Genomic DNA, 6,959 nt, shown 5'->3' on the forward strand with positions numbered 1-6,959 from the left:
TTTCTTTTTTTTCTTTCTGTGCTTTTTTTCTTCTTTCTTCACATGTCCTATCTCTGTAGGCATAGTTAGAAATTAGCATTTAAAAAACCTTTGAAATTCACAGAAAAAAACATAGGTTTCAGGCACGTTATAGTTAGGAATTAGCATTTAAAAAACCTCCGAAATTCACTGAAAAAACCATAGGTTTCAGGGGTGTTATAGTTAGCTGAACTTTTCACTTGTACAAAACCATTGAAATTCCCCCGTTATAGTTAGTTCAGCTAACTATAACTCGTGCGCCCGCAATGCACTGCTGATGACGTCACATATTACATCACTCATGACATGGTCAGTGACATCACTGATGACATCACTGATGACATCTCAAATGACATCACTGATGACATCACTGATGACATCATCCTTGTGATAGAGTGACAGACCTCCTCTCACCCTAATATAACCTTTGATACACACATTCAAAAATAGAGACTCAAATTTTCAAAACAATGGACATACCAATACCAGTTACAACAACCTCTTCAGTAATTCTAAGATCCACATACACATCCACTCATTCACCAACAGTCCTATACAGTCACTCATACATGTACTCACTCATCATATGTACTCATACACCTATACATCCTGTTACACAATGCCACTCATCCATAGAGTTACTCACACACATAGTCACTCATGCTAATAAAGAATCAAACATACATTTACTTGCATATACAGTTATACAAACACCACCACACTTACTTCTACGGAAACTTACACATACTTAGTCTTTTAAACAATCACTCATAGAAACACATACTTATTCATACAGGAACTCTTTCAATCTCTCACTCTCACATATACTCACTTATATACACCAATAGTCACATATACTAGTTTAAAACATATGTAGTTACTCATAAAGACACTATTGAGACAGTCATTCACTCACTAACACACCCATACACACACTCATCCACCCATACAGTCCTGCACACATGCTGTCTTCAACACATACAAACAGTGAGTCACTCATTCATGCACCTATGCACTACGTAATACCCCCACCGAACCATGCAGACACTCAGACTGATACTCAAAAAACCAACTAATAACCTATATAGACACTCATGTAGCTACTCACCAACCCATGCAGCCACTTATACACAAAGTGAGAGACTGGTACAGATATTTACATATTTAAACATTACTCACTAAGCCATGTATTCACTATGATACACTTAATCAGTCAGTTACACAATCAATTTTTCAAAAACAAATCATCCATTTAGACACTTATATACCCATTTATTCTTCCATCGACCTTGAGATATACATATAAAAAACATATTTAAAATTCAGAAAAACACACATTCACTGGATGATGTCATCAGTAATGTCATCAGTGATGTCATTTGAAATGTCATCAGTGATGTCATGAGTGCTGTCACTGACCATGTCATGAGTGATGTAATATGTGACGTCATCAGCAGTGCATTGCGGGCGCGCGAGTTATAGTTAGCTGAACTAACTATAACGGGGGAATTTCAATGGTTTTGCACAAGTGAAAAGTCCAGCTAACTATAACACCCCTGAAACCTATGGTTTTTTTCAGTGAATTTCTGAGGTTTTTTAAATGCTAATTCCTAACTATAACATGCCTGAAACCTATTGTTTTTTCTGTGAATATATATATATATATATCCTCCAATTCTGTTTCCCCGTCAAGGCTGCCTCCTCGTGGCACCTGCCCCAGACAGTACAGACACGGACCGTATTCTTTGTGCAAATATTTATTTAGCTTGTTCGCGTGCTAGTCGCCATAACGTTTCGGCTCCACTAGAGCCTTGTTCACATGACAACGTGAAACTTCAAAACACTTCCTTAAATAGGAAAAAAGATACTCTGCACGTGATAACAGAGAAAAAGGCATAGACATAGAAAACAGACTAGAAAAGATGGATTCCCATGTAGATAACATCGTATTCCATGGTTATACATTGTAAATTGCTATGTTTAAATCATAATACAATTTAAAAATGGGAAGATTTCACCGTAATATACACATTGGAGTTTATACAGTGAAAAAAACAATTGTTTAAGTTTGAAATAAACAATAATGAAGACAATAGCCATGCAAAGTTGCTGCATCCTACAATGGTGCATCATAGATATTTAAATATTCAAGTACCTATCGAAATGTCTGTTAAATACATATATGGCCAAATTGCTCCACTATGCATATTGAACCATCAAATGTCTGTCCTGATTTCCAATTGCGGGATGAATCCCAATGTTGACCATGTCTAGCCACAGGTACCCTATTCAGTGCTGCAGATCCCTGCAGCTGTGCAAATAATGCGAGGGAGTGTACTAAAGTGCAAAAGTGCCAATAAATAATCATATCACCCAACAATTCGAAAAACACTAAATTCTTATAAAAGCAATTGTGTTAAAAATATGTAAACAACATTGTAAATTCCAAAGTGCAAAAATGCATAGAAAGTGCAAAGTAAGTAAAGGTCGGCTGACTGAGCCCAGTCATGTCCACAGGTTAATGTTGAAAAAATCCCTGAAATGAATAATCCATAAGGTGGATAATTAACCACTACAAACAGTATGTTTGAAAATGGTAAATCATTATAAAAACATTGTAAAAGCATGACCAATCACTGATGTAAAAAATGCGATATCTATACAAGGGGGTTTTGACTCAACATAGTGCAAATTTTTATAGGGTGTCATTATGTTCAAGACTGTCCTATAATTCAGCCTAGTACATATGTAGTTATAATATACAGTACTGAGAAAAACATCAAAAATACTACAGATGGTAAATTATTTCTGTTATAAAACAATAAATAGTACAAAAAATGGTTAAAATTATTATCCCACTGTTGTAAATTAAGGCAGAATGTGATTAGGCATTTACTGAAAACATTAGTGTTTCCCTTTTATCGTGTTTTCCCCATTATGTTGGCCGAAGTCCGGACTCCATTTTGTATTGACATGCTGCCATGTGCTCACCACGAGGAGAGTCCGACTTCTGTGTTAGTTGCTCTTGTAATCTGCCTAGCAACAGGTTATAAATAGCTCTCCCTTGTCCGTCTGGCGCATGCCCAGACTTGACCACATCTGTTATAATTAGCTTTGCTTGACCATGTGTTTTCGCGGGCCCAAGGAGTGTGTTAGCTCCGCCCATGTATTGATTCGGTATCGAGAATGACCCTAGATGGTAATGTTCTTCAACTTAGTGGTATCCACCCACTCATGAGCCCCTTTGCTGTGTATAAAAGGGGACTGTGTATGCAAGTTCTTTGTGCTACTCCTTGCAATACTGAAGAGTGTTGTGTGGATTGTAGGACCACCCTTAAGGGTTAATAAACGTTGTTTTTGTACTTTGCAGTTTCCGTGCCAACTTCCTTATAGATTTCGTTACAGAAGAGCGAACCCTTGTCTCTTGCGGGCCTAGCTGGGGCTTGTATTCATCAATTGGCGCCCGTCACGTGGGGCTCATCGGCGACTCGGATGCTCGAAGGACTGGTCGCGACGAAGGTGAGGAGTTTGGCCAGGGACGTGATCACTGCCAGCGGCGTCTTAGCCTTGGCATCCCGAGGTTTTTCTTCCTTCCCTTCCGAGCTGACCATCTGGGTGGCGCCGGTCATCGACTGAGACCTCTTCTGTCGGTCCTGCCGTGAGAGCCGTTTGGGCGATTGTGGAGCTTGGCAGTTGGAACCTGGACTCTTGATTGGTAAGAACCGTTGTACGGTACTTGCTCCGAGTTTTGAAGCCTGGTCTGGCTATTTGAGTTTGATTGATGGTGACTAGTCATATTTTGAATTTGTCTTTGTGAAAATATATGCGTTGCAACACATATAGGCAGGTAATGTGGAGAAATTTCTCCGGAGCTGTGTAAACTTTGAACGGCGCAACGATTAAGTGCCATTTTTCTTGATAATACTGCATATTTTGCATTATTCCTAGCATGCCTGCTTTCAGCGCACTCCGTAAGTGGTGTTGCTGTCTTGGGAACCGGTTGAACCTCGAGGAATCTGCTCCAGCTCCCCCAGAGGGGACTCCTAATAGGGATATGTACGTGAAGCATGGTCTTTCTTCCATAATGTACAGCACGTTATGGAGGAAATATACTAGGAAGGATCCTGAGTTGCGATGGCCTTTGTATGGATCGTTTGATATACGTAAGATTGAGTATGTGGAACAGTGTATGTGTAAGCGACGTGCTCGTCAGGATATGTTTGAGTGTGTGCGATTATGGGTGAAGGAAGTGCGTGAGCGAGAGAAACGTGAGAAAGCGCTGTTTGATAAGGAGCAGCGAAAGAATGATCATATGCAAGCGCAGGAAGCGAAGCGTCGGGAGGACAAAGAGCAAACGGACAGACAAGAGAAAGAGCGTAGGCTACAAGTTTCGGGTCAATATGTTGTTCGTCAGCCGCTTTATCCTGTCCTTAATAATCCTGATGACGATTTTTATTTACTAGATCGCTCTCCGCCCCCTTATGTTGGCGCATCTGCTCCACGGCCGCAAGATTCTGGCCCGGCTCCGGGTAAGGTCGACACACGGTCCATGTTATCGGCCGAGCATATGGCTGAGCTTCGGAAACTTTCCCTCCGTGCACTTAAGGGCAAGATGTCTATGGATGAGTTGTTCCATTCTTGGGGGTCGTGGCAAGATAGAGAGAGGGTGTATTTTCTGTCTCATTTTTCAGAAGAAGTAATCGCAGCTTTCCGAAAATATTCTAGTGTCTTTGAGCCTGACGACGTGTCTTTGGATGCCGGAGCATTACGTAATGGTGTTTTCTCTCCCCCTAAGGCTTCTGAGGCGGCTCGGCGGCTGTTCGCTTTGCGGGACGAGGTACTGGCCCTTAGAGAGAAAGCACGTCAACAAACGGAGGAGGAGAAGCAGTCGGATTCGTCTGCAGCAGGGGGCCACCCATCCGCCTCCCAGTCAGATAAGGATGACATAGTGCATGCTAAACCAATGCGAGAGGCGGCGCCTTTGTATGTTCCTCCTAAGGGAGCAGGGACTAGCTCGGATGTTAACTCCGCCGATGCAAGGGGATATTTTGTATATAATTGGGTTTATACTCCATGGCTTAGGGCCGATGTTATGGCATTAAAAAATGCGCTGCCTGACCCCCGCAAGAATCCAGCGGCCTTCTATGAAGAAGTAGAGGGGGCCTTGAATTCTTGCATTATGACCTTGGCGGATATAGACCTGTTCTTTGGCCTTATCCTACCGCCGGATACGTGGCGCTCTGTCCGGAAGGTAGATGATGCGGTTGCCTTCAAGGCCCGGTGGTCTGACCTTGAGGATGAGGATAGGGAACGGAAGCCCGCACAGAAACCACCCCAGAATATTTTAGATCTCCCTGCGGCTATTGTGGCTAAGTTGAAGACGATTATCCCCCCTAAAAAGATTGACTGGAATATGTTAGCAGCATGTAAACAGAAAGTTGACGAGTCAGTCGCGGACTTCTTTACGCGTTTTGAGGAAACGTTCCATGATTTTAGTGGCCAGTCGCTTACTGACGACACGGGCCGCCACCTTTTCGCGGAAAAATATGTGGCTAATCTGCTGCCGGCAGTTGCGGCCCGGTTAAAAGCGAGTGAGAGTTCTTGGTCCTCCGCGACACCGACGGCCCTTTTGACCATTGCCCAGTATTATGAGCGTCAGGAGCACGAGGCGAAGGGCCAGGAGGAGAAGAAATCGAAAGATCTTAAAACCAAAGTGATGTTAGCACAAGTATATGGCCCGCCCCGCCGGGGTAATATTAATAGAGGAAGGGGCGGATCTTATGGTCCCCCTTCGGGCCGATCTGATTTGAATAGGAACCAGTGTGCGTATTGCAAGCAGTTGGGCCATTGGGCCAGGGATTGCCCAGCGTTGCGTGCTTCGCGTCAGGGGCACACTCCGGGTGGGCCGAGAGGTAGAGGGGGCTTCTCGAACTTTAGAGGGAATTCCAACGATAATGTCCGTTTCGATACTGCCGGACAGCACCGAGATAGCTCAAATGTTTTCGATCGCCAGCACCAGTATCATGTATCGGACAGCGATCGATTGGGATATCACGATTCTCAGCATGCATAGGAATGCGTAGGATGGAAGGTCTTAACTGGTCTCTGCATTATTATAGCAATTCTGTTCTTTCTCTGTATGTGTATTCAATGTGGACCATTGTGTTGTTCCGTATGCATTTCATTCTGCATTCCAGATAAGAAAGCTATTGCCGAAGTTGCCCGCCAGAAGGGTCTAGCTAAAGAGGTTAAAGGAATGATGATAATTGACATATACGATGATTATTCTTGGAAGCCAGATGTCCTCAGTAAATGCTGAAAGGGTCGTCTGTTGTAAATTAAGGCAGAATGTGATTAAGCATTTACTGAAAACATTAGTGTTTCCCTTTTATCGTGTTTTCCCCATTATGTTGGCCAAAGTCCGGACTCCATTTTGTATTGACATGCTGCCATGTGCTCACCACGAGGAGAGTCCGACTTCTGTGTTAGTTGCTCTTGTAATCTGCCTAGCAACAGGTTATAAATAGCTCTCCCTTGTCCGTCTGGCGCATGCCCAGACTTGACCACATCTGTTATAATTAGCTTTGCTTGACCATGTGTTTTCGCGGGCCCAAGGAGTGTGTTAGCTCCGCCCATGTATTGATTCGGTATCGAGAATGACCCTAGATGGTAATGTTCTTCAACTTAGTGGTATCCACCCACTCATGAGCCCCTTTGCTGTGTATAAAAGGGGACTGTGTATGCAAGTTCTTTGTGCTACTCCTTGCAATACTGAAGAGTGTTGTGTGGATTGTAGGACCACCCTTAAGGGTTAATAAACGTTGTTTTTGTACTTTGCAGTTTCCGTGCCAACTTCCTTATAGATTTCGTTACAGAAGAGCGAACCCTTGTCTCTTGCGGGCCTAGCTGGGGCTTGTATTCATCACCACAATAATAAAAAC

Source organism: Triturus cristatus, chromosome 3_2, assembly GCF_964204655.1.
Source record: "Triturus cristatus chromosome 3_2, aTriCri1.1, whole genome shotgun sequence".
NCBI lineage: Eukaryota > Metazoa > Chordata > Amphibia > Caudata > Salamandridae > Triturus > Triturus cristatus.